Raw genomic sequence first — 25970 nt, forward strand, 5'->3', positions numbered from 1 at the left:
GTGTGTGTGTGTGTGTTTATTGGTGACTGGGGAACAGATGAGCCCAGTCGGAACTGCACTGTATTTGAGTGGTCTTCTACACTGTGGAGGGTAGAGGAAACCTGTATATGTCATCAGCTGCACCCTCTCTGACTTGACTGTTAACTTGGCTGAGCCTACCTCTGGCCCAGTTCTCTCTAGTCTTGGACAGAAAGGCAAAATTTCTGACTTTGTGGACCCTACATTCTACTTGGGGAGAAAAGAAGGAACAAACATGTAAATCATCTGGTAAATAAGCCAGTAACAAATGTGCTATGGAAAATAAAGAAGTACATGGAGGATTGAGATTGTAGATAGAAGCAGGAGTTTCAGACATAGAAGCGGGAGTTTCAGACATGCCTCACTGGGAAGGTAAATTTAAACAAAGTCTAGAGAGAAGCAGTTGAGCCATATAGGTGAGCAAAGATCATTCCAGATAATTGCAAAGGCTCAGAGGAAGGATACCAGGTGTCCTCAGGAGCAGTTAGTAAGGAAATGTGGCTGGAATGGAGTCAGCAAGTGGGAGGAAGGGATAGAGAAAAGGAGGACAGAGAAGATTCAAGTGAAATTCCTTGCTCTGCTATTTACTAGTTGTATAATGAACAGTTGATTCAACCTTCAAGAGTCTTACTGAAATCAGTACTTTTACTATGGCCTGTGTATCTCACAAGATTTTTGAAAGGATGAAATGAAATAATATAGGGAAATGACTTATAAACCATTGTTGTAATTTGTTCTATAGATAGAGATGCATAGACGGATGGATGGATAGACTAGATAGATAGAGTTATGGACTAAATGTTTGTGTCCCCCCAGAAATTCACATTTTGAAGCCCTAACTCCCAATTCGATGGTATTAGGAAGTGGGACTTTGAGGAGGTGATTAGGTTTAGATGAGATCACGAGAATGAAACCCCCATGATGGGATTTGTGCCTTTATAAGAAGAAACACCAGTGCTTCCTGTAATTGCCATGTGAAAGTGTACCAAGAATGTAGCTACCTGTAAGCAAGGAAAAGAGGCCTCACAAGAAACAGAATTCGCCTTTATCTTGGACTTCCCAACCTTTAGAATTATAGAAAATAAGTGTATGTTGTTGAAGCTATTGGTCTATGGCATTTTTGTAGCAATCAGAACTGACTAATAAAGATAGATTGATTGACAGATAGATAGATATGGAATAGACATATATATGTATAGCTAACGAGTGAGTTCCTTGGGCAGTTGTGCCTTGATTGCCTTTCCTAGGCAATTCAAATAGAAGAACCCCTTTTTAGGAACATAAAAGTACTTACTTTTATGAAGCAAACACTGTCAAAATATAACTGAGACTAAAACATTTATGAGATTAGGCCTGAAAGAAAACAATTGCAGAGAAACTACTAGATTCTTCCTGGTAACCTGGGGCCTGATTTATTCACTCTTAAGTTGTTTAGTACAATTCCAAAGGATCAAAGCTCCTGCTTCCTGGCCAGATAATCACCTACCTTTTGTAATCAGAACTGCCTTTCAGAAGCAGAGTGGAAATTCAGTTTTCTTCTAATAGTCCTACACCCTTGCAATATTACCAGGGACATATTTTTAAAATTCATACTTCTTGATATTTTTTAAAAAGGCCTCAAGCTAAATATAAATGCTATGATCCTGATAAGACAAACTTTAAATAAATGTATGAGAGATATAAAGATAATTTGGTTGTCATGTTTTGATGTACTTACACAACTGAAACTATAAACAAATAGAAATATTCTTTTCTTTTTTATTAAAATAATAAATGAACATGATATCAATTTGAATAAAATTCAACCCTCCTACCACGGTTCCCTCCCCCAGAGAGAGCTTTTAGCTACTCTAATGTTATCCCATAGTTCTGAATTTGCTTTTTACTTCAACTGTTATATTCTCACAGATTTCATTGATTTTTCTAAAATTTGAAGTGCCTTCCTCTTTTTTTCCTTGAACTCTTTTCACATAAAAAATTGTTTTTTTGTTTTTTTTTTTAATTTTCAAATAATATTGTTTATTTGACTGAATCCCTTCCTTTTCCAGAAAACTTGAGCTGCCTCCACTGGTTTGCGAGTGGTAAGACCAAAGTAAGGATATGGTCTCAGAAGAAAGAGGCCTAAAGGAACCACCCAAACTGCTTTTAGTTTATGCCAGAAATGCTCAGTAATCACTAATTTTTTAAAGTGTCTAACTCTGGCTATATCGTCCTAATTTTCTAAATCTGTGGTAAAACCAGAAATCTGGATTTCAGGCAGCACTCTAGGGAAGTATGATGCAGACAGTCCATGTTTCCTATTGTTCCAAACACTGCTTCAGGCCTCATGTGACAGCTCATCAAAGTCCTCATTTAGCTATCTCATAAGATAAAAAAAAAATTTTGTGTGTAGGATTGAGTCTAAAGCCCTTGTTAGTAATAAGCAGAGTATTTTCCATATAGCTGTATATTATGAACTAGAAAATGGCCTGTGGAAAATTTGAGAATTTCTAACTCGTGGATGGTTGTCTTTCTTGCTCTAAATATCTTCGTGTTAGAGGTCTAGAAACTGCCCCTGACTGTGAGAAGCATGCCCAGGCCCTCCCTGAACCAGTCACTGCTGTGATCCCAGAGTTATGTGATGCAATGAGGGATTCCCAAACAGCAGTTCATTGTTTTTCCTGAGAAAGAGTTCATTCCCAAACAGCAGTTCATTCATTTTCCTGAGAAAGAGCTGGGAACGTCTCTCTCAGAAGTCCCAGGACAGGATTGTCATCTTCAGATGCGCCTTCCAGATAGGAAAATTGAGGCTCATAAAATCAAACAGTTGCTAAGTTTTATAGCCATGATCTAGATCCTGGATTTATGCAATGCATGGAATAGGGCATGGGAGATACCAGAAAAGAGAAGCCAAACAAAATCTGTGCTAAAAAATTGTCTTTCTTAGGTAAACAGCACCTTTGCTTTAAATGCAAACTAAGTTGTGATGACTGATACCAGAGACTGTCTTGGAAGTAGATTTCATGGGATGGAGGACAAATGAAAGTTTATGGGCAAAGAAAGAAGGGTTGGTGGGGTGGGTGCTTTGAAGTAAGTGGTTCCAAACACAAACTAGGTCAACTTTTTAATTGACTAGTGAAGATTCCTCAGGCTGGGTTAAACAAGTTTCCTCACCTGAAACCACCAGGATGTGAAAACAAGGAAAATACATGAATAATTCAGGACTCCAATAGGCAGAGTATAATTTATTTAGGGCATGCAATGTGGAGGGCCCTAATGGGAACATGACAGTGTTGAGAGGAGCATATTCTTTTGGGAATGAAGCATTCCTACAGGGAGGGTTGCTGAGACTTCCAAGCATATGTCTGCTATGCAAGTAATTACATTGTCAATCTAACAGTCTAAAATATTCTGGTGAGTGGGGGCATTAGTTCAAGATACATGAGATGTAAGCAATCAACAGACCAAAAACATTGATACTTTGTAAGTGTCTTAACTCCAAATTACTAAATGGCTACTGTTTTGCCGTCTAAAGCTGCAGGGGTTCTGAGAAATATTGAAGCCCAATACTATATGAAGAAAATATTAACACCAGACATTAGTTGTTTAAAAATGAATTTGTGAGACTGGGCATAGTGTCTCATGCCTATAATCCCAGCACTTTGGGAGTTCAAGGTGGGTGGATCACCTGAGGTCAGGAGGTCAAAACCAGCGTGGCCAACATGGCAAAACACCGTCTCTATTAAAAATTAAAAAATTAGGCCGGGCGCGGTGGCTCAAGCCTGTAATCCCAGCACTTTGGGAGGCCGAGGCGGGTGGATCACGAGGTCAAGAGATCGAGACCATCCTGGTCAACATGGTGAAACCCCGTCTCTACTAATACAAAAAATTAGCTGGGCACAGTGGCGCGTGCCTGTAATCCCAGCTACTCAGGAGGCTGAGGCAGGAGAATTGCCTGAACCCAGGAAGCGGAGATTGCGGTGAGCCGAGATCGCGCCATTGCGCTCCAGCCTGGGTATCAAGAGCGAAACTCCGTCTCAAAAAAAAAAAAATTAAAAAATTAGCCATGGTGGCATGCGCCTGTAATCCCAGCTACTCTGGTGGCTGAGGCACGAGAATAGCTTGAACCTGGGAGGTGGAGTTTGCAATGAGCCGAGATCACACCACTGCACTCCAGCCTGGGTGACAGAACAAGACTGTCTCAAAAAAAACCCCACAAACTTGTCATCCTTACTTTATTATGTTAGATCCTGGCACTGTTAACAATCATTTTACTGCATATAGAGGGCAACTCTATACTTCATGCAAACTACATAGACTAGCATTTACTTTGTAAAGGGAAAGGCAAGACGATTCTCAAAGGAAACTGGAGGAATTCTGGGGAAAAAATAGAGGAAATAAGTATTATTTGTTTCTCTTTCTTTTGATGATAATTGTGTTCTGCTCTTTTATAAAGAAGGGTCTACATTAATTAGTTCATAATGTAATTCATTGATTAGCCACACGTAACAAGAAGTAATAGAAAAGAAACTTAGGGTCTACATAGGATGGTTCAACTTACTTATAAAGGTCATTTACATCATCTCTAAAGGGTATCTCTTCATCCTTGGGCTGTTGCAAGATAGTTGTGTCATGCAAAAGCGTCTTTTGTTTTGCAGTCAGGAATTAGATGAAAGGGTGGAAGGCCAGGCTTATAAAAATGGCTTCCCCTTGTGTCTTTAATACCGTTTTCCTGTATTGTTCCTGTAGTTCTGTGACCCATGCCTCAGTAGAGTAATGACAGAACATAGCATCTCTGCCTGCATGGATGCTGCCATGATAACCCTGTCTCCCTCTTACCACTGGATATGAAGATTGGCTTGATGAAATTGGGAACAGAAATTGGGTATTCTGTTCTCCAGAATACCAGGTCCATCTTCCCCATTCTCCTACTTTCCCAGGTGCTTGCCATGGTGCAGCCTGGGACTCCCTGAAAGCAGTAACCTGAGGCCTTACTAGGTCTCAATAATTATTTCACATCACTCAGGCATCACTCTGTCCTTCATTGTCTTGTGCACAGTTTCCTGCAAACCATTGTTTCATATCATCTTTCCATTTTTGCATGTGTTTACATGAGGTAAGGTATGTCCCAATGCTATAGCTTTATCCACAACACCTTGAATTTTTCCTTATACAGTTAATCATTACTGTACCTCTGGCTTGGCTATCTGCTTACAGCTGGCAATATTAAGGTTAATAAAGAAGAATGTGAGTGAAATTTACAGACAGATAACTGCATTAACATTGTATTGCCAAAGGAAAGGTCAGAATTGGTCAATGCACAGAGCCTTAAGAGTCTCCATGGAGCTGTCTACTGCATGTCAATAAATACATGTTTTAAGAAAAATCTAAAGGAAAGGATAATATCTTTGCCAGTCAAATACACATCCAATAGCATTATCTTATAATTACAATAAAATCCTTTATAGAATTATAATGAAGTTTTATTCACATAAAAATTAAAGCAAAATTTAAACAATTCATAAATGATTCCATAAATATATCAGTATTCTGATTCTGATAATTCTGAATCATATTTTCATCCAGAGTTACAGGTGGTATAACATCACCCACTGCTGTGGGGGGACTGGGGAGGGATAGCATTAGGAGAAATATCTAATGTAGATGACGGGGCGATGGATGCAGGAAACCACCACCATGGCACGTGTATACCTATGTAACAAACCTGCACGATCTGTACATGTACTCCAGAACTTAAAGTATAATAAATTTTTAAAAAACATCACCCACTGCTATGAAGAATTATAGCAATGAAACATTACTTTATAAAGGAGGCTGCACCATTACCTATGTAATTTATGCCTTTTTAATTAACACACATTCTTCAAGTTGTAATGCAGGTGAACTTTATTTTTGCAGCTGAACTTTCCAGAAGATGACAGCATAAGATGTCAGGGGAAATTGTTCCATGTGCAGACACTGAAAACTATGTCATGGCTGCCACCAGAGTAATAATAATTAAGATAAAACGTGAAAAAAATACTGGAAAGAGGTGAAATGTTGTAACTCATAAAGATGCAAAAATATCAAAAGCACATATTGATAAAATGAATCTTAGAGCACAAGAAGACTTTCCTTGGTCTCAGAGGACAAACCCATCCAAAAGGATAAGTACAAATAGATAAGAATCAGTATGCTCTGGGGAGGAAGGCAGCAAGTCACACTGCCATGTGTGTACCTATGCAACAATCTTGCATATTCTTCACATGTACCCCAAAACCTAAAATGCAATTTAAAAAAAAAAGAAACAGCATGCTCCATGAGCAGGTCTCTATGGTAGTTTGAGAACAGGGAGACTGGAGAAGAGGATGGCTGAGGGAAAGGTCAGGGCTCACATTCTGTCCTGAGAACAGAAGAAAGTAAAAAAAAAAAAAGTTAAGTTCAAAACCTCTTCAGATTGAAAGTTGGAGTTTATTGAAAAAAATATATGTAAGGAATTTGAGAGATTCATTCATTAGTGAAATCCAATATAAAGGATAATTTTCTGTTGTTCCTTATCCACTACTGGTATAGGGTTCACAAGGGAACCACATCGACAAACTATTCATATTCTCTGGTATTTCAGTTCAATGGGTATTGACAAAACTTAACAGAAATATGCACTGTGGGTGAAAGAGCTCCCTTTGAGAACTCAGAGCAAAGGTATCAGACCTGGAATGGGATGAACAGAGACCTCTAGGAGGAGGAACATTGGAGGAGATTCTGGAAAGTGAGGAGCAGTAGTCCAGCAAATGGAAGGAAAAAAGAGGAGAAAGTGTGTCTGTGGCACAGGCCAAGCCGTGAGAAGGGGCGGTGGATTGGAAGGAATGTTGGGATCAGTAATATATGAGAACAGGAGCAGGAAGGACAGACCATGGAGGGACTGGGGATAGATACAATGGATATGTTTCTTCTTTAACATACACATGTTCACACATCTGTATCTCCATGTTCTCTTACATGTTCTTTGGTATTGTCATGAAAACCTCATGATATTCTCGTGTGTCTCAGCATAACATGTATTATATGACATTACCATTTCCATCATAGGGCCTCTTTTAAATTATATACTTAGCAATAGCTGCCCACCTAAATTTCTTTGAATTATTTATATGTACAGTATTTGTCTACTTAGTAAACAAACAAGCATCCCCCTATGAACCAAAAATATCTGACATAGATCTCAACCAATTTATAGACACTATTTTGCCAAGGTTAAGGATGCACTTGTGCCACAGCCTTAGGAGGTCCTGACAACATGTGCCCAAAATGGCTGGGACACAACTTGTTTTTATCCATTTTAGGGAGTCATGAGACATCAATTAATATGTGTAAGACGTACATTGGCTGAGTCAAGAAAGGTGGGACAACAATGTAAGAGACAAAAGGTTACAGTTTTCTTTGTTCCTTGATCAGCCTTTCATTGAATACACAATTTAGTCTGGCTTAGTGAATCTGTATTTTTACATAAACAATAGAGCAGAGGAAGCAATCAGATATGCATTTGTCTCAGGTAAGCAGAGGGATGACTTTCTGTCCAACACCTGTGAAGATAAGCTGTCAGTTTACATTGCCAGGGTGAAATTCAACAGAACTGTTTTAGGGTAAAGATTTTGAGGCCCACAAGGAATGTTCTTTTGGGCAAATTGTGAGGGGAATGTATAGCTTAACTTTGTAGCTATCTTATTTAGGAATAAAATGAGAGGCAGGTTTGCCTGATACAGTTCCTCATTTGACTTTTCCCTTTGCTTAGTGATAGGGTCCCAAGATTTATTTTCCTTTCACACCACTTTAGTATGCTTTGGTTGATCATTTCTGGCAAGAAATATCTCCTCATTTCATCAGGGAGTCACCTCTGTATGCTTTTGTCAGGTTCATGACTATGCCAATTGTCACACTTGAGATCAGGTTTTAGCCCATGCTGAGGTCCAAAGGGAGTGGGTGAATGAACGGAAAGAGCACTCAGGGGGGCCATAGGCAGGTGAAAGATTATTTTATTCAGTAGCAACTCTCATTAACAGCTTTCTCATACTGTCCGCCCTGTCTCAGCTGCTTAGTGCTAGGGCCCCCACACAGAGCTGCACGACTGGCTTTCCCTTGCCTTCAAGATCAGCAGCTTAACTTTTTCTCTGTCTTGGCACAAGCGAACCAAGCTGTGTCCTGGTTCCCCTCTGTCTGTCTGCCAGACAGTTTTTGCTCTCTCTTTCTCTGAGTGCTAGCATGTCTGCACAGTGTTAACAGGGCAATTATGCCTTTTACAGATAATAGTAATGTAGATCCAAGTAATGGCTTTCCCATGTTATGGCTACGTGGCTGTGATAACAAGTCGAGTTACATGCCTGTGATGTCAACTCTCTGAGTCATGCAGGATGTAAACATCCTACCTCAGCCTATCCTTGACCAAAGCACAGCCATGTTCCATACATCTTTTAAGCAAGGGTTTTGTTTGGGATGTTGTGTTTTCCTTAATTTTGGATGCTTTTATGTTCTGGAAACAATTAAGCTATCAATATTTATTCCAAAATTCCAATTACTTTATCTTTCATTTTGATTTTACTTTCTTTACGATATATTTCCTTCTAAGTTCTGCTTTCATTGCATCTCACAAATTTTGATAAGCTGTATTTTCACTTTTTTTTTTTTTTTTTTGAGACGGAGTTTTGCTCTTGTTACCCAGGCTGGAGTGCAATGGCGCAATCTCGGCTCACCGCAACCTCCGCCTCCTGGGTTCAGACAATTCTCCTGCCTCAGCCTCCTGAGTAGCTGGGATTACAGGCATGCACCACCGTGCCCAGCTAATTTTTTGTATTTTTAGTAGAGACGGGGTTTCACCATGTTAACCAGGATGGTCTCAATCTCTTGACCTTGTAATCCACCCATCTCAGCCTCCCAAAGTGCTGGGATTACAGGCGTGAGCCACCGCGCCCGGCCATATTTTCACTTTTATCTGTTTTATAGAAGTGTTTATTGGGCGGGCGCGGTGGCTCACGCCTGTAATTCCAGCACGGAAGACTGATGCAGTTGGATCATGAGGTCAGGAGATCGAGACCATCCTGGCTAACATGGGGTGAAAACCTGTCTCTACTAAAAAAAATAGAAAAAATTAGCTGGGTATGATGGCACGCACCTGTAGTTTCAGCTACTCGGGAGGCTGAGGCAGGAGAATCGCTTGAACTTGGGAAGCAGAGGTTGCAGTGAGCCGAGATTGCGCCACTACACTGCAGCCTGGGCAACAGAGTAAGATTCCATCTAAAAAAAAAAGTGTTTCTTTCTCTCGAGATTTCTTCTTTGAATCACATTGTATTTAAGAGTATGATGTTTAATCTCCATGTATTTTGGGATCCTCCAGTTATCTTTCTGTTATGAATATCTAGTTTAATTTCATTGTCAGAGAGTATATATTGTACAATTTTTATTCTCTTAAATATTTTAAGATGAGCTTTGTGTCCTAGAATATGTTTATTTTGGGGAAGAGTCCATGTGGGCTGGAGGAGAATGTTTATTCTGCCTGTTGTTGGATTCACTGGTCTATAGATATAAATTATATCCAAATGAGTGATGGTGTTGAGTTCAAATATGTCCCTACTGATTTTGTGTCTGTTGAATATTTCCATTTCTGATAGAGATGTGTTGACTTTTCCAACAACAATAGTGAATTTATCTATTTTTCTTTACAGTTCTCTTTCTGCCTCATGTAGCTTGACCCTTTATTGTTAGCTGTATACTCGTTCAGGATTGTTATATCTTATTGGATAATTGACCATTTTATTATTACCTGATGCCCTTGTTTATCCCTGGTCATTTTACTTGCTTTGAAGTCTGTGCTGTCAAAAATTAATATACTTACTTTCTTTTAATGTTAGCATTATATATTTGTTTCATTCATTTACTTCTAATTTGTATGTGTCTTTATATTTTGAGTTTCTTGTAAACAACATATACTTTGGTATTTTTTTAAATCTGTGTCTTTTAATTAGTGTATTTTGACAATTGACGTTCAGTGACATTATTAATATAGTTGGATTAATATCTACTATCTTTTAGTTATTGCCCTTGTCCTTCCATTCATTCTCTGCTTTTCGTGGTTTTATTTGAGCATTTTATATGTTTCGATTTTCTCTCTTTTCTTAGCATATCAGTAATACTTCTTTGTACATTTTTTAGTGATTACTTTAGAGACTGTTTTTTATTTAGTAGGTTTTTAAAATAACAATATCAACAATGTATTTGATTAGGTGTACTAATGTATGTTATATATATAAACACATATACATAAATATTTATAGACGTATACTTGTATATAAGTGAAATTAATGGAAGAAATTATATCAAGATTGTAAAGAAAGAATTGGGGTATTCTGTTATCATAAAGTATTGACACTACCTCTGAAGCAATATACACTTATTTGAAAGGGAAATTGGTTTAACTTTAAATGTAATATTGCAAAGTATTGGTCAAGCTATTGGACCAGGAGCCTCAGTTCCTTGATGGCTATTGGTCTGAGGCTGCGTTCAGTTCCTTCCCATATTGGCTTCTCCCAAATGGCAGAATGCTTCATCAAAGCCACTAAAGGAGAGAGTTTGCTAGGAAGACAGAAGTCACAGTCTTGTGTAACAATCATCCAAGTGACATCCCAGCACCTTTGCAATATTTTGCTGTTTACAAGCAACTCACAGTTTCTGTCCAAACTCAGGATGAGATTATTTGAATACAAGATTGTGTTTACCAATAAACTGGGACATGCTAAAGCCTGCCTGCCACATCAGGTCTTGTCCAATCTGCAGTATTTTTTCAGAGTTCACGTATTTTAAATAACATTGACCCTTTTGAAAAAAACTGGTCAGGTATTTTGTAGAATGTTCCACAATATAGATCTATCAGATCATGCTTAGACTAAGGTTGTAGCTTAATTTAGACATTTATATTTATCCAAGTTTGAAGATAAAATAACAAACAATTTATTATTTGGAAATATAAACTAAAAGATAAAAATAATTATAGAAAAATAAAAGAATGACAAATAGACAATTTAAAATAATAGTAATCTTCACCAGGTGAAGAAATAAATGCAACTGGGATATGCACACATGGGGCATCAACAATATTGATAATGTTCTGTTTATTAAGTTTGGCAGTAACTGACAAAAAAGGCAAACTTTTCTGTTTTAGAATAGTTTTAGATTTACAGAACAGTTGCAAATGTAGTGAACAGTAGTTACCAATGCCCTACATACAGTTTCCTTTATTATTTTCCTCATACATTAATGTGGCACATTTCTCACAATTAATGAATCATTGGTATACATTATTATTCATTAACTTCCTAACTTTATTCAGATTATCTTACTTTTCACTTAAAGTCCTTTTTCTGTTTTGGTATCCTACCTATGTTCCCCACATCACATTTAGATACCACGTCTCCCTTAGGCTCCAAAGGGTATGATCAACTGATTTTATAAGGTTGTCAAGAAAATTTAGAATGAAATATATATATATATGTAAATGTTGCTGGGATAAGTGGAATTTTGCTGACAGATTCTGAGACATGCCTTTTTTATGAAATTGACATACCTAAATTTGGATTTCTCTGATATTTTTCTCATGATTTAACTATACTTACATTAGTTTATCTTTTTGTTGCTCAGATTGTTCCAGTGTTGCTCATTGGAAAGTCTTTTATATGATTCCTATACCATTTTGAAATACCCAGATTATTATGTTTGGTTATTTGTCTGTTTCATTGGTTTGATATGTTGTTTAGCATTTTCTTATTTTCATTCCTTACAAGGTACTTCTGGTTAATTTGCTTGGTATCCTGCCCAGTCCTAGTATATACCATTTCTGCATGAAGTCCTAATTCCTTTTGTTTGTGAAGCAACCATTTGGCCAGGAGTGTACTCCTTGCTACAGGAAAAGTCTACTAATTCTAGGTTTTATCATCTGAAAGAGCAAAGTAAAGAACCTTTTATCTATCCCTATTTCTTTACCTTTCCAGAGTATCGTATAAAAGGATTTATATATTATGTAGTCTTTACAAACTAGCTTTGTCCCACTGAAGAATATGCCTTTAATATTTGTGAAGTATATCTCATGATGATGTAGATTTGCATTTCCCTGAGTACTAGAAATGATGAGCATATTTTTATGTGTTTATTAGACATTTCTAAAGAGATTTTGTGAAAATATATATTCACACAATCGACCCACTTTTAATTATAATATTTTATTTTTTGCCAGGCACAGTGGCTCACGCCTGTAACCCCAGTATTTTGGGAAGCCAAGGTGAGTGGATCACCTGAGGTCAGGAGTTGGAGACCAGCCTGGCCAACATGGTGAAACACTGTATCTATTAAAAATACAAAATGTTATTTTGGCCATGGTGGTGGGTGCCTGTAACCCCAGCTACTCCAGAGGCTGAGGCAGAAGGAATCGCTTGAACTTAGGAGGCAGAGGTTGCAGTGAGCTGAAATAGTGCCATTGCACTCCAGCCTGGGTAAGGAGTGAAATTCTGCCCCCCCACAAAAAGAGTATTTCATTTTTCATTTTTGAGTTGTAAGAATATTTTATATCTTCTATTCAATAGACTTCTCTCAGCTATATGTTTTGCAAACATTGCCTCTGATTGCTTGTATACTCTTGATGGTGTGCTTTGAATTTGAATCACAAAATTTAATTCTGATGAAGATTTCTTTACCATTTTTTATATGTGACATTTGTATTTTGGTGTGATATATTACAAGCCATTGTTTTCCTAAGGCAACGAAAATGTATTACTATGTTCTCCTCTATAGGATTTGTACTTTCAGCTTTTACACTGATTTTATATTTTTATGCATAGGTTAATTGTTGGACACTCAATTCCATTCCATTGACCTATCAGTCTATCCTTATGCCAGTAACACATTGTTGTGATTACTATCTGTTTGTATTAACTTTTGAAATCAGGAATTATGAATCTAGGACTCAAGACTTGTTCTCCTTTTCAAGATTGTTTTAGCTGTACTGGAGCACTTGCATTTCCGTAGGAATTTTATAAACAGTTTGCCAAATACTACCAAAAAATACTACAAAGGAAGGTAAGATTTTTTCTTTCTGTTAGGTATTATACTTTTTTTTTAATAAATTCAATTTTTATTTTAAATTCAGAGGATACATATGCATGTTTGTTACATGGGAATATTGTGTGATGAGGTTTGGGATAAAAATGATCCCATTACCCAGGTAGTGAGCATAGTACCTGATAATTTGTGAACTCCACCCCCCATCTCCTCTTACTCTACTAGACACCAGTGTCTATTGTTGGCAATTTTATTTCAATAAGTACTCAATGTTTAGCTCCCGCTTACAAGTGACAACATGTAGTATTTGGTTTTCTGTTCCTGTGTTAATTCATGTAGGACAACTTCCTCCAGCTGCAATCATGTTGCTGCAAAGGACTTGATTGTATTCTTTTTTATGGCTGTGTCCATGGAATATATGGACCAAATTATTTTTTATCCAGTTCACTGTCGATAGGCACGTAGGTTGATTCCATGTCTTTGCTACTGTGAATAGTGTTGCAATGAACATACTAGGGCGGGTGTCTTTTTGGTAGAATTATTTATTTTCTTTTGGATATATATACCCAAATAATTTTCTTTTGAATATATACCCAGTAATGGGTTTGCTGAGTCAAATAGTAGCTCCATCTTAAGTTCTTTAGGAAATTCCAAACTGTTTTCCAAACTGGCTAAACTAATTTTTATTCCCATCAACAGTGAATAAGTGTTCCCTTTCCTCTGCAGCCTTGCCAGTTTCTGGGTTTTTGTTGTTTTTTTCACTTTTTAACAATAGCCATTCTGACTGGTGTGAGATGGTATTTCATTATGGTTTTAATATGCATTTCTCTGATGATTAGTGATGTTGAGCATTTTTCATATGTTTATGGCTTCTTGTATATCTTTTTGTGAGATGTGTCTGCTAATGTCTTGCCCACTTTTTAATGGGGTTATTTGTTTCTTTGTTCATTGAATTGTGTAAGTTCCTTGTAGATTCTGAATATTAGACCTTTTTCAGATACGTATTTTGTGAATATGTCTTTAATTATCTGTAGGTTGTCTCTTTACCCAATTGATAGTTTCTTTTGTTGTGCAGAAGCTTTTTAATTTAATTAGGTCCCACTTGTCAATTTTTGTTTTTGTTTTGTAGCTTTTGAGGACTTAGTCATAAATTCTTTCTGAAGGTTGATGTCCAAAATGGTGGTTTTGGGCTGTTGACAATGTGGTTGTTGTTCTTTAATAACGTGATGCATGTATAATTACTTTTGTATGATGAACCAAAGTTCTTGGGATAAATACCCTTGATCACAATGGATAATCATTTATATATGTTGCTGATTTATTTACTAGTATTTGCTTGAGGACTTTTGCCTCTATATTCTTTAGTCATATTTGTCTATAATTTCCTTTTCGTCTAATGTCTGTTTAGTTGAGGTGTCTGGGTAAAATAGCCTCAGAGAATGCATTGGAAGGGATATCTTCTCTGTTCTTTTATTTGTTTGTTTTTGTTTTGGATTTCCAGGATTCTTATAGTTTGAGGTTTTCCATTCAAATATGTAATACATCTTGAGTCACTTTTTGCATATAGGGAAAGACGGGGGTCCAGTTTCATTCTTTTGCATATGACTAGTAAGCTATCCTAGCACCATTTATTGAGTAAGGAGTCTTTCCCACGTTGCTTATTATTATTAATTTTGTCAAAGATCAGATGGCTTTAGGTGTGTGGCTTTATTTCTGGTTTATCCATTCTGTTCCATTGTGTCTTTTTTGGCACCAGTACCATGCTTGGGCACTATAGCCTTATAGTATAGTTTGAAAATGGATAATGTGATGCCTAGAAAGCTAAGATTTCAACAGGAATTGTCTTGAATCTGTAGATCCATTTTGAATGTATTGCCATCCTAAGACTATTAAACCTTCCTATCAATGACCATCAAATATTTTTCAAATTATTTATTTTCTTTAAATTTATTCAATACCTTTTTGTTTTCAGTGCACATATCTTGCAATTATTTTGTTAAATTTATTCCTAATTATATTTTGATGATATTTTAAATGGAATTGTTTTTTGAGTTTTACCTTTAGATTATTGATTGCTACAGTATACAAATGAAATTAATTTTTGTATATTGATTTGTATTATGCAAAGTTGTTGAACTTGATTTATTTTAGTTCTAATCATATATTAGTATATCTGTAGATATTATATATAAAAGGCCATGTTATTTTTGAAGAGAGATCATTTGAATTCTTCCTTTTAAATATGGTTGTTTTATATGTGTTTTTCCGGCCTAATTGCCCTCACTATAACCTCCAGTATAATGTTGAATATAAGTGGTGAGAATAGACATCATTGTCTTGTTTTTAATCGTTGGGAAACTATTGAGCTGTTCATAATAACATGTGATGAGAATTTTTGTGGATGCCCTTTTTAGGGTAAGAAAGTTCCATTATATCTCTAATTTGCTGAATGTTTATATGATAAATGGGTTTTAACTTTATCAAATGCTTTTTCTGTATCTTTTGAGATGACAGTGTGATTATTGTTCTTTATTAATATAGTACATTACATTAATTATTTTCGTATGTCGAACCAAAGTTCTTGGGATGAATACCCTTGATCACAATGTGTAATCATTTATATATGTTGCTGATTTGTTCACTAAGAAAGTCCTTCCTTGAGGAATTTTGCTCCTTTATTCATAAGCTATGTTTCTATATTTGTCTGTAACTTTATTTTCTTCTAATGTCTGTCTTGTTGTGGTATCTGGGTAAAATTGTGTCAGAGAATGCATTGGAATTGATCTCTATTTTTTCTTAATTTGTTTGCTTTTGTTTTGGTTGTTCTGAGAAGTTAATAAAGGATTGGTAGTAATCATTAAAGGTTTAAAATAATTCGACACTGAAGTCATCTCAACCCAGGCAGGGAACTGAATCCTACCAACCATTACATGAGCTTGGAAAAGGAATTTTCCCGTGTTAAGTCTTCATTTGAGACCTTAGTTGAGACCTGAGTCTCAGACATTCTCTAAATCTGGATTCTTGACCTGGAGGAATTATAATAAGTGTTATTTTAACAAGGTTTATACAGAGGTCTGTTGGTCTCAGCTTCTCATCTTGATGATAAGACCATTCACATCTCTTGCTCTTAAAAACAGAAAATAGGGCAGAATGACCTCGTACTTGCTGCTTTTCAAGTGCCTAAAATGTAAAATAGTCAATATACCAGAGTGGTATATTTTGAACTCCCTCATGTCTCCCATATGGAACTTCTCCAGAAGTTTCACCTATTAAATGCTTAATTTGGTGACCTTGAAGAGAAAAATCAAGTTAGTAGCTGAGTGGTGAGAGATTTACGAAGATAGAAAATAACGTAGATTAAAACAAGAATAAATAAGCAAGAAAAAAAACCCCACAAATCTGAGCACATTACTCCATCTCCCATTAACCCAGTCTCTCATCCTTGGAAATAACTCAGTCAAATAAAGTTGTTGAGCCTCATTTATCTGACAGAGAGAGATTATTTTGTCTTTTAAAAGCACAGATTAGATATTATTTGTCTAATGTGATTTACATAGAAGCAGCATTCTTCACCAATGATTACACAAATTCCGCCCTGTTGGGCCTTCATTGTGCACAGTGTGACAGTTTTTTAAAGTATGACCTAATATAAACTGTTAATTTCTGATTGGAGTGCTTCCAATGATTGCATAGTGACATTAAAATCTTGCTATATTACTATGTAAAAATTTATGAATGCATTTTCCTACTCCTAAGTCCCAGAACCAGGAAAAAAAATCTCAATACTAAATAGAATTAAGAATTATATAATAGTTCTAGTTTAAATTTTTTGAGGAATCTTCATACTGCTTTCTATAATGGCTGTACTAATTTACATTCCCACCAGCAGTGTGTAAGGGTTCCCTTTTCTTCAAATCATTAGCAACACTTGTGATTCTCTTATTTTTTGATAGTTGCCTTCTGTCTGAAGGGAAGAGATATCTCATTGTAGTTTTAATTTGTATTTCCCTAATAATTAGGGATGCTGATAATTTCTTATTTGTTTATTATACTTTAAGTTCTAGGGTACATGTGCAGAATGTGCAGGTTTGTCACATAGGTATATACATGCCATGGTGGTTTGCTGCATCCATCACCTCGTCATCTACATTAAGTAATTCTTCTAATGCCATCCCTCCCCATTCTCCCCACCCCCTGCTATACTTCCCCTAGCCTCCCACCCCCCAACAGGCCCCAATGTGTGATGTTCCCCTCCCTGTATCCATATGTTCTCATTTTTCAACACCCACTTATGAGTAAGGACATATGGTGTTTGGTTTTCTGTTCTTGTGTCAGTTTACTGAGAATGATGGTTTTCAGCTTCATTCATGTCCCTGCAAAGGACATGAACTCATCCTTTTTTTATGACTGCATAGTGTTCCATGGTGTGCCACATTTTCTTTATCCAGTCTATCATTGATGGGCATTGGGATTAGTTCCAAGTCTTTGCTATTGTGAACAGTGCCATAATAAGCATACATGTACATGTGTCTTTATAATAAAATGGTTTATAATTCTTTTAGTATATACCCAGTAATGGGATTGCTGGGTCAAATGATATTTCTAGTTCTAGTTCTAGATCCTTGAGGAATTCCTACGCTGTCTTCCACAATGGTTGAACTAATTTACACTCCTACCAACAGTGTAAAAGTGTTCCTATTTCTTCACATCCTCTCCAGCATCTGTTGTCTCCAGATTTTTTAATGATCACCATTCTAACTGGCATGAGATGATAGCTCAATGTGGTTTTGATACGCATTTCTCTAGTGACCAGTGGTGATGAGCATTTTTTCATATGTTTGTTGGCTGCATAAATGTCTTTTTTTTGAGAAGTGTCTGTTCATATCCTTCACTCACTTTTTGATGGGATTGTTGGTTTTTTTCTTGTAAATTTGTTTAAGTTCTTTGCAGATTCTGTGTATTAGCGCTTTGTCAGATGGGTAGATTGCAAAAATTTCTTCCCATTCTGTTGGTTGCCAGTCACTCTAATGCTTGTTTCTTTTGCTGTGAAGAAGCTCTTAAGTTTAATTAGATGCCATTTGTCTATTTTGGCTTTTGTTGCCAATGCTTTTGGTGTTTTGGTCATGAAGTCCTTGCCTACGCCTATGTCCTGAATGGTTTTGCCTAGATTTTCTTCTAGGGTTTTTATGGTGTTAGGTCTTATACTTAAGTCTTTAATCCATATGGAGTTAATTTTAGTGTAAGGTGTCAGGAAGGGGTCCAATTTCTGCTTTCTGCACATGGCTAGCCAGTTTTCCCAACACCATTTATTAAACAGGGAATCCTTTCCCCATTGCTTGTTTTTGTCAGGTTTGTCAAAGATCGGATGGTTGTAGATATGTTGTGTTGCCTCTGAGGCCTCTGTTCTGTTCCATTGGTCTATATCTCTGTTTTGGTGCCAATACCATGCTGTTTTGATTACTGTAGCCTTGTAGTTAAGCTTGAAGTTAGCTAGTGTAATTCCTCCAGCTTTGTTTTTTGTTTTGGTTGTTTTTTTTTTGGTTAATATTGCCTTGTCTATGCGGGCTCTTTTTTGGTTCCATATGAAGTTTAAGGTGTTTTTTTCCAATTCTGTGAAGTAGCTTGATGGGGATAGCATTCAATCTATAAATTACTTTGGACAGTATGGCCATTTTAATGGTACTGATTTTTCCTAACCATGTGCAGGGAATGTTTTTCCATCTGCCTGTGTTCTCGCTTATTTCCTTGAGCAGTGGTTTGTAGTTCTCCTTGAAGAGGTCCTTCACATCCCTTGTTAGTTGTATTCCTAGGTATTTTATTCTCTTCATAGCAATTGTGAATGGGAGTTGACTCATGATTTAGCTCTCTGTCTGTTATTGGTATATAGGAATGCTTGTAATTTTTACACATTGATTTTGTACCCTGAGACTTTGCTGAAGTTGCTTATCAGCTTAAGGAGATTTTGGGCTGAGACGATGGGGTCTTCTAAATATACAGTCATGTCATCTGCAAATAAAGGGAATTTGACTTCCTCTTTTCCTAACTGAATACCTTTTATTTCTTTTTCTTGCCTGATTGCCCTGGCCAGAACGTTCAATACAATGTTGAATAGGAGTGGTGATAGAGGGCATACTTGTCTTGTGCTGGTTTTCAAAGGGAATACGTCCAGTTTTTGTCCATTCAGTATGATATAGGCTGTAGGTTTGTCATAAATAGCTCTTATTCTTTTGAGATATGTTCCATCAATACCTAATTTATTGAGAGTTTTCAGCATAAAGGGCTGTTGAATTTTGTCAAAGGCCTTCTCTGCATCTATCAATATAATCATGTGGTTTTTATCTTTGGTTCTTTTTATGTGATGGATTACATTTATAGATTTGTGTATGTTGAACCAGCCTTGCATCCCCAGGATGAAGTCTACTTGATCGTGATGGATAAGCTTTTCGATGTGCTGCTGGATTCCGTTTGCCAGTATTTTATTGAAGATTTTTGCATCAATGTTCATCATGGATATTGGCCTAAAATTTTCTTTTTTGATTGTGTCTTTGCCAGGTTTTGGTATCGGGATGATGTTGGTCTCATAGAAAGAGTTAGGGAGAATTCCCTCTTTTTTTATTGTTTGGAATAGTTTCAGAAGGAATGATACGTACTCCTCTTAGTATGTCCGGTAGAATTTGGCTGTAATCCAGTCAGACGGACCTGGATGTTTTTTGGTTGGTAGGCTATTACTTGCTGCCTCAACTTCAGACCTTGTTATTGGTCTATTCAGGGATTCAACTTCTTCCTGGCTTAGTCTTGGGAGGATGTAAGTGTCCAGGAATTTATCCATGTCTTCCAAATTTACTGGTTTATGTGCATTGACTTGTTTGTAGTAATCTCTGATGGTAGTTTGTATTTCTGTGGAATCAGTGGTGACATCTCCTTAATCATTTTTTATTGCATCCATTTGATTCTTTTCTCTTTTCTTTGTAATTAGTCTGGCCAGTAGTCAAACCAGCTCCTGGATTTATTGATTTTTTGAAGGTTTTTTGTGTCTCTATCTCCTTCAGTTCTGTTCTTATCTTAGTTATTTCTTGTCTCCTGCTATCTTTTGGATTTTGTTTTATTTTTCTCCTCTAGCACTTTCAATTTTGACGATAGGGTGTCAATTTTAGATCTTTCTTCCCTTCTCATTTTCCTGTAGACACTGCTTTAAATGTGTCCCAGAGATTCTGGTACGTTGTGTCTTCATTCTCATAATTGTTGTGAACTTCCTTATTTCTGCCTTCATCTCATTGTTTATCCAGTCATCATTCAGGAGCAAGCTGTTCAGTTTCCATTAGTTGTGTGGTTTTGAAGTTTTCCTAGGCTTTATACATGTTTCCCCATCTTTCTCTGCCTGTCTTCCTCCATGTGTTTTACTATTCTATAGACCTCATGATGATGATGCTTTCCTGTCTCAGACTGTAACTTTTGTTTTAACTTCATTATTTCTATGGCACATCTACTGTCCTTGCAATATTATATCTTTTCTTCTGCTTACTCTAGATTTAATTTACTCTTCCTTTTCCAGTTTCCTAAGTTGGAAACTTAGGTGATTTAATTTATATTTTTTCTCCTCTAATATATGCATTCAATGCTATGCATTTCCCTCCAAACTCTTTTTTCATTGAATCCACATATTTTAATAGGTTGGGTTTTCATTTGCATTTGGTTCAATTTTTTTATCTCTCTTGAGATTTTTTTTTGAACTCTGTCTTATTTAGAAGTGCATTATTTAATCCCCAAGCATTTCTGGATTTTCCAGTTATTGTTTTATTATTATTTTGTTGTTTATTTCTAGCTTAATTCTATTGTGGTCTGAGGGTAGATGTAATATAATTTCTAGTCTTTTACATTTATTGAGATACGTTTTACAGTCCAGAATGTGGATTATCTTGGTGAGTCCTCAATGTAGGCTTTCAAAAAATTTGTATTCTGTCCATTGTTGGATGAAGTTGTCCATAGACAAAAATTATGTGCAGATTATTGATGATGCTGTTGAGATCAGCTTTGTCCTTACTGATTTTCTGCCCATTGGATCCGTACATTTCTCCTAGACCTGTTGAAATGTACAACTATGATAGTGGACTCATCTCATTCTCCTGCAGTTCCATCAGTTTCCTCCCCAAATAGTTGGAAGCTTTGTTGTCAGGTACATACACCTTAAAGATTGTTGTATCTTGAAATATAGAGCCCTTCATATTTATGATATACTCTTCTTTATTCCTGGTAATTTTGCTTGCTTTGATGTCTTCTTTATCTAAAATTAATTTGGCTACTCTTGCTTTCTTTAATTAGTGTTAGAATGATATGATTCCAGCCATTTGCTTTTAATTTGTATCTGTCTTTATATTTAAGTGGGTTTCTTATAGCCAATATATACAGTGGTTGAATCTTGCTTTTTGATCCACTCTGACAATCTTCCTTTGCATTGATGCATTTAGACATTCAAAGTAATTAGTGATATAGTTTAGTCAATATCTACTATATTTGTTATTTGTCTTCTGTCTATTGCTCTTTTGTCCTCATTTTATTATTGTTGTTGTTGTTTTAGAGACTTGGTCTCACTTTGTCACCCAGGCCAGAGTGCAGTGGTGAGATCATGGTTTACTGTAGCCTGGAACTCTTGGGCTCAAGCCCTCCCCCTGCCTCAGCCTCTTGTGCGTACCTGGGACTACAGGCACCTGCCACCACACCTGGGACTTTTTATTTTTTTTTTTTTTAGATGTGGGGTCTTATTATGTTTCCCACGCTGGTTGTGAACTCCTGACCTCAAGTGATCCTCCCACCTCAGCCTCCCAAAGCCATTGCGCCCAGCCTTTGTCCCTATTTTTGTCCTACACTTATTTTTTTGCCTTTTATCATTTTATTTCAACATTTTATATAATCCATTTTCTTTCCTTTCTTAGCATATATGCTGTACTTCTTTATTTTATTAGTAGTTGCCTTAGTAAATAAAATATTTTATTTTTCATATTCTTAACTGATCTAACAGACAATACCTTGTGGAAATAATAGCAGCAACATAATACAATATATGTAATATAAGATTATAATTATTTATATATTATATATACACATGTATGGTTTTATACATAAGTGAAATGAATGACAGCAATAATATAAAGGACAGAAGGGAAAATATACAATTGATTTTCTTTATAATAAGATACGCACACTATCTATGAACATCAGTAGTATTATTTTAAAAGGGATTTGGATTACCTTTGTTTTTTGAGATGGAGTCTTGCTCTTGTCACCCAGGCTGGAGTACAGTGGCACAATCTCAGCTCACTGAAACCTCCACCTCCCAGGTTCAAGCAATTCTCCTGCTTCACCCTCCCCAGTAGCTGGGATTACAGGCATGCACCACTACTCCTGGCTAATTTTTGTATTTTTATCACAGACAGGGTTTCACCATGTTGGTCAGGCTGGTATTGAACTCCTGACCTCAAGTGATCCGCCCATCTCGGCCTCCCAAAGTGCTGGGATTACAGGTGTTAGCCACTGCTCCTGGCCTCTGGATTACTTTTTAAAGTAAATTGTAAACTGTAGGCAAGTTGTTGGACCAAGGGCCTCGGTTTCTTGCTGACTATTGGCCAGAAGCTGCCTTTCAGTTTCTTCCCATAGTGGCCTTGCCCACTGGAAACTTCTTCCACATTGCAGAATGCTCCATTAAATTTATCAAGAGAGAGTTTGCTAGCAAGATAGAAATCACAATCTTATGTAACATGCATGACACCCAATGTGATATGCCACCACCTTGACAGTATCCTGTTGTTTCAAAGCATTCACAGTTTCTGACCACACTCACTCATAAGGAGGAGGTTAGCATACATAATGTGTATACCTAGAGGTGGGGATCATTGGAAGATATCCTAAGGTCCACCTTCCAGTGTAGGTCTTCTCCAATATGAAATCATTTCTGTCTTCATTTATTTTTCATGACCTTGACCTGTTTAGAAAAATATCAGTCAGGCGTTTTACAGCTTCCTCACAACATGGATTTGTCTGATGATTTCTCAGGATTAGACTGCAAATAAGGGTTTGTTAAATACTTGCATTGATCTAAGTTTGAAGACAAAAACATTAGCAAGATATTAATTTGAAATGCAAGCTTAGAAACTTAAAAAATAATAAAAACTAAAGAGACAGACAAGTCAAGAATTCAAAATAATAGTTAACTTCAGCAGGGAAGAAAGAGGATAAAATTTTGGGAATGCTCTCAGGGAACATCAGTAACATTGCAAATAACCTTTCTATGAAGCTTTGCAGTAATCATAGAAATAAACTTTTACTTGGGAATAGTTTCAGATTTACAGATAGATGTGAAGAGCATACAGAGAGTGTATATATGTCCCACAAACAGTTTCCCTTATTATTAACCTCTTATATTAGTGGGGCTTATTTGTCACAATTAACAAACAAATATTATATGTTATCACTCACTAACATCCACACTTATCCAGGTGTCATTGGATTTCATTTAATGTCTATTATCCATTCTAGGATGCCTCCCAGGACACCATTTCACATTAGATGTCATGTCTTCTTTGGCTCCTAGGCCTGTGACAATTTCTTAGACTTCCCTTACTTTTAATGATATTGAGACACCTAATTTGTAATTTCTCTAATGTTTTTCCCTTGATTAGACAGTACTTGAGAGTTTTGGGGAAGAAGAACAAGAACATAGTGGGAAAGTGTCACTCTCATCACATCACCTGAAGGGACGGACTATCAATAGGCTTTATTACTGCTGATGTTACCTTGATCACTTAGATGATGTAGTTCTTATTGTATTTCTCTGCTGTACAGTTTCTCATTTCACCCTTTCCACGTTGTACATTTTTTAAAAAGTCACTATTCACAGCACATACCTAAGAAGTAGAAAATCATGCTCCACATCTTTGGGCAGATTATCTACAAAATTACTTGGAATACTTATGTCAAAAGGCATTGAACAACCTTTCATATCCTAATTCACCAACAAATGGTTATTCAAATAATTTGCCCATTTTTAATTTGTATGTTTGCCTCCTTGTGTTGACTTTTTTTTGAGAAAGGGACTTACTCTGTTGCCCAGGCTGGAGTGCAGTGGTGTAATCACAGCTCACTGCAGCCTCGGCCTCCCCAAGCTCAGGTAATCCTCCTACCTCAGCCTCCTGAGTAGCTTGGACTACAGGTGCACACCACCACATGGGCTAACTTTTCTATTTTTTTTTTTTGTAGAGACTGGGTTTTACCAAGCGGCCTACTCTGGTCTTGAATTTCTGGGCTCAAAAGATTTGCCTGCCTCAGTCTCCTAAAGTATTCTGGAGAGTATTAATGTATTCTGGAGAATAGAACCTTATCAGCTAAATGAATTATAAAATTTCTTTCATTCTTTGGGTTTTTGTTTTACTTTTGATAGTGTGATTTTAATCACAAAATGTTTAAGGTGACTATATCTTTCTTTTCTTCTCTCCCTTGTGCTTCTGGTGTCAAATCTTAAAAACATTGTTTAGCACTTAACATTTAGGTATATGATCCAGATTGAATCAATCAGGCATATGGCTTGAGGGAGGAGTCCAGCTAATATCCAAGTTTGTACTAGTGCCAGCCACATTGTTGAAAAAGATTTTTTTTTCATATTGAAATGACCTGGGAACCTTATAAAATCAGTTTACCATACTTCATAGTCCATTATGATGTATAATCTGTATGTCATCCCTCTCTACAATGTCTTGGTTACTGTCATATTTTAGTAAGCCTTGAAATCAAGAAGTGAGGAGCTGAGTATACCAACTTTGTTCTTTATTTTGAAGATAGCTTTGTCTTTCATGTCTTGCATTTCCATATTAATTTTAGCATCAGCTTGCCAATTACAGCAATGGAACAGCCAACTTGGCTTTTGATAGGGACACAACGGACCTGGACCACATAGCTCACTTCTGAGACTTGGATAGCAGCTATTTAGGTTCTGTTATTTTGAGTATTTGCAATTCAAGATACCTCCCCACTCCTCCAACCTCATAGTTGACTCCTTGAGGAAAGACATAGTTATTTAAGTTACTGATCTCATTTTAATTCCTCATCTTAAAATGCCTCACGGACAGTTATTCTGTTCATTGTAACAAAAGTTCCTATAAAAGCACAGTGACTTGTTAAATCCCCTTATGCTCTTTATTTAAATGCATATTTTATAGTCCATTATGATGTGTACTCTGTCTGCCATCCCTCTCCAAACTCTTCAGGAAAATAAAAAGGCAGAATCGCAGGCCATGAAGGAGACACAGGAGATGCAGACAAGGAGGGACCCATCTCAAACTGACAAAATAATGTAACCAAGCAGCTTCACCGCTGAGCTGCAAACTGGTTTTAAACTTTTTTTTCTTCTTTTCCTCTTCCTCTTTCCCCTCCCAGTCATTAAGATATAACTTTGAGACAAACTACATATATATAATCTTTCATCTTGAAAACAGCCTCAGAATGTGCCATGAACTCCACTCCCTACCCTTCCCCAACTATACTCCCATGCCTGTGCACATTTATTTACCTAAATCCTTGTTAAACACACATCATGCTCTCTTATCTGGTCATATATTGCCTTAGAAGCTTCAGGGGTCACACCCTGATAAGGACCAGGCAACTTCAGAATTCTCTCGCCAACAAAAGATTACTGCAAATACAAAACCCACACCCGGTGAACAGTGACTACAAAATTGACTACAACTAATTTATAAGCTGGCAGGATCCATGATGGCACCAGTCCCTTCCCCAACTGGTACAATAATTCAAGAGGACCATCAGAACAAGCCATGCCCCCTGACACCTCCTAAACCCTCTTGGTTCTGCATTCCAAACCCTTTTTTAAA

The 25970-nt window shown here is 36.7% G+C and overlaps 1 protein-coding gene across 7 annotated transcripts in view; it reads left to right on the forward strand.

Moving 5' to 3' along the window:
• SNURF (SNRPN upstream open reading frame) overlaps nt 1-25970 on the forward strand; it is a 267460-nt gene that overhangs the window by 95804 nt on the left and 145686 nt on the right. For 4 of the 7 annotated variants that reach the window (XR_010339204.1, XR_010339200.1, XR_010339202.1 and 1 more), the window contains exons 7-8: nt 12275-12319; nt 13025-13113. The exons of 2 other annotated variants lie outside the window; for them this stretch is intronic. The gene's annotated coding sequence lies outside the window, so the exon portion shown is untranslated. The remainder of the gene's footprint in view (nt 1-12274; nt 12320-13024; nt 13114-25970) is intronic. One more of the 7 variants, XR_010339205.1, reaches the window with a different exon arrangement.

The sequence above is a fragment of the Aotus nancymaae genome, unplaced genomic scaffold (assembly GCF_030222135.1).
Source record: "Aotus nancymaae isolate 86718 unplaced genomic scaffold, 86718_ANA_hifiasm-v0.15.2.pri h1tg000075l, whole genome shotgun sequence".
Lineage (NCBI taxonomy): Eukaryota > Metazoa > Chordata > Mammalia > Primates > Aotidae > Aotus > Aotus nancymaae.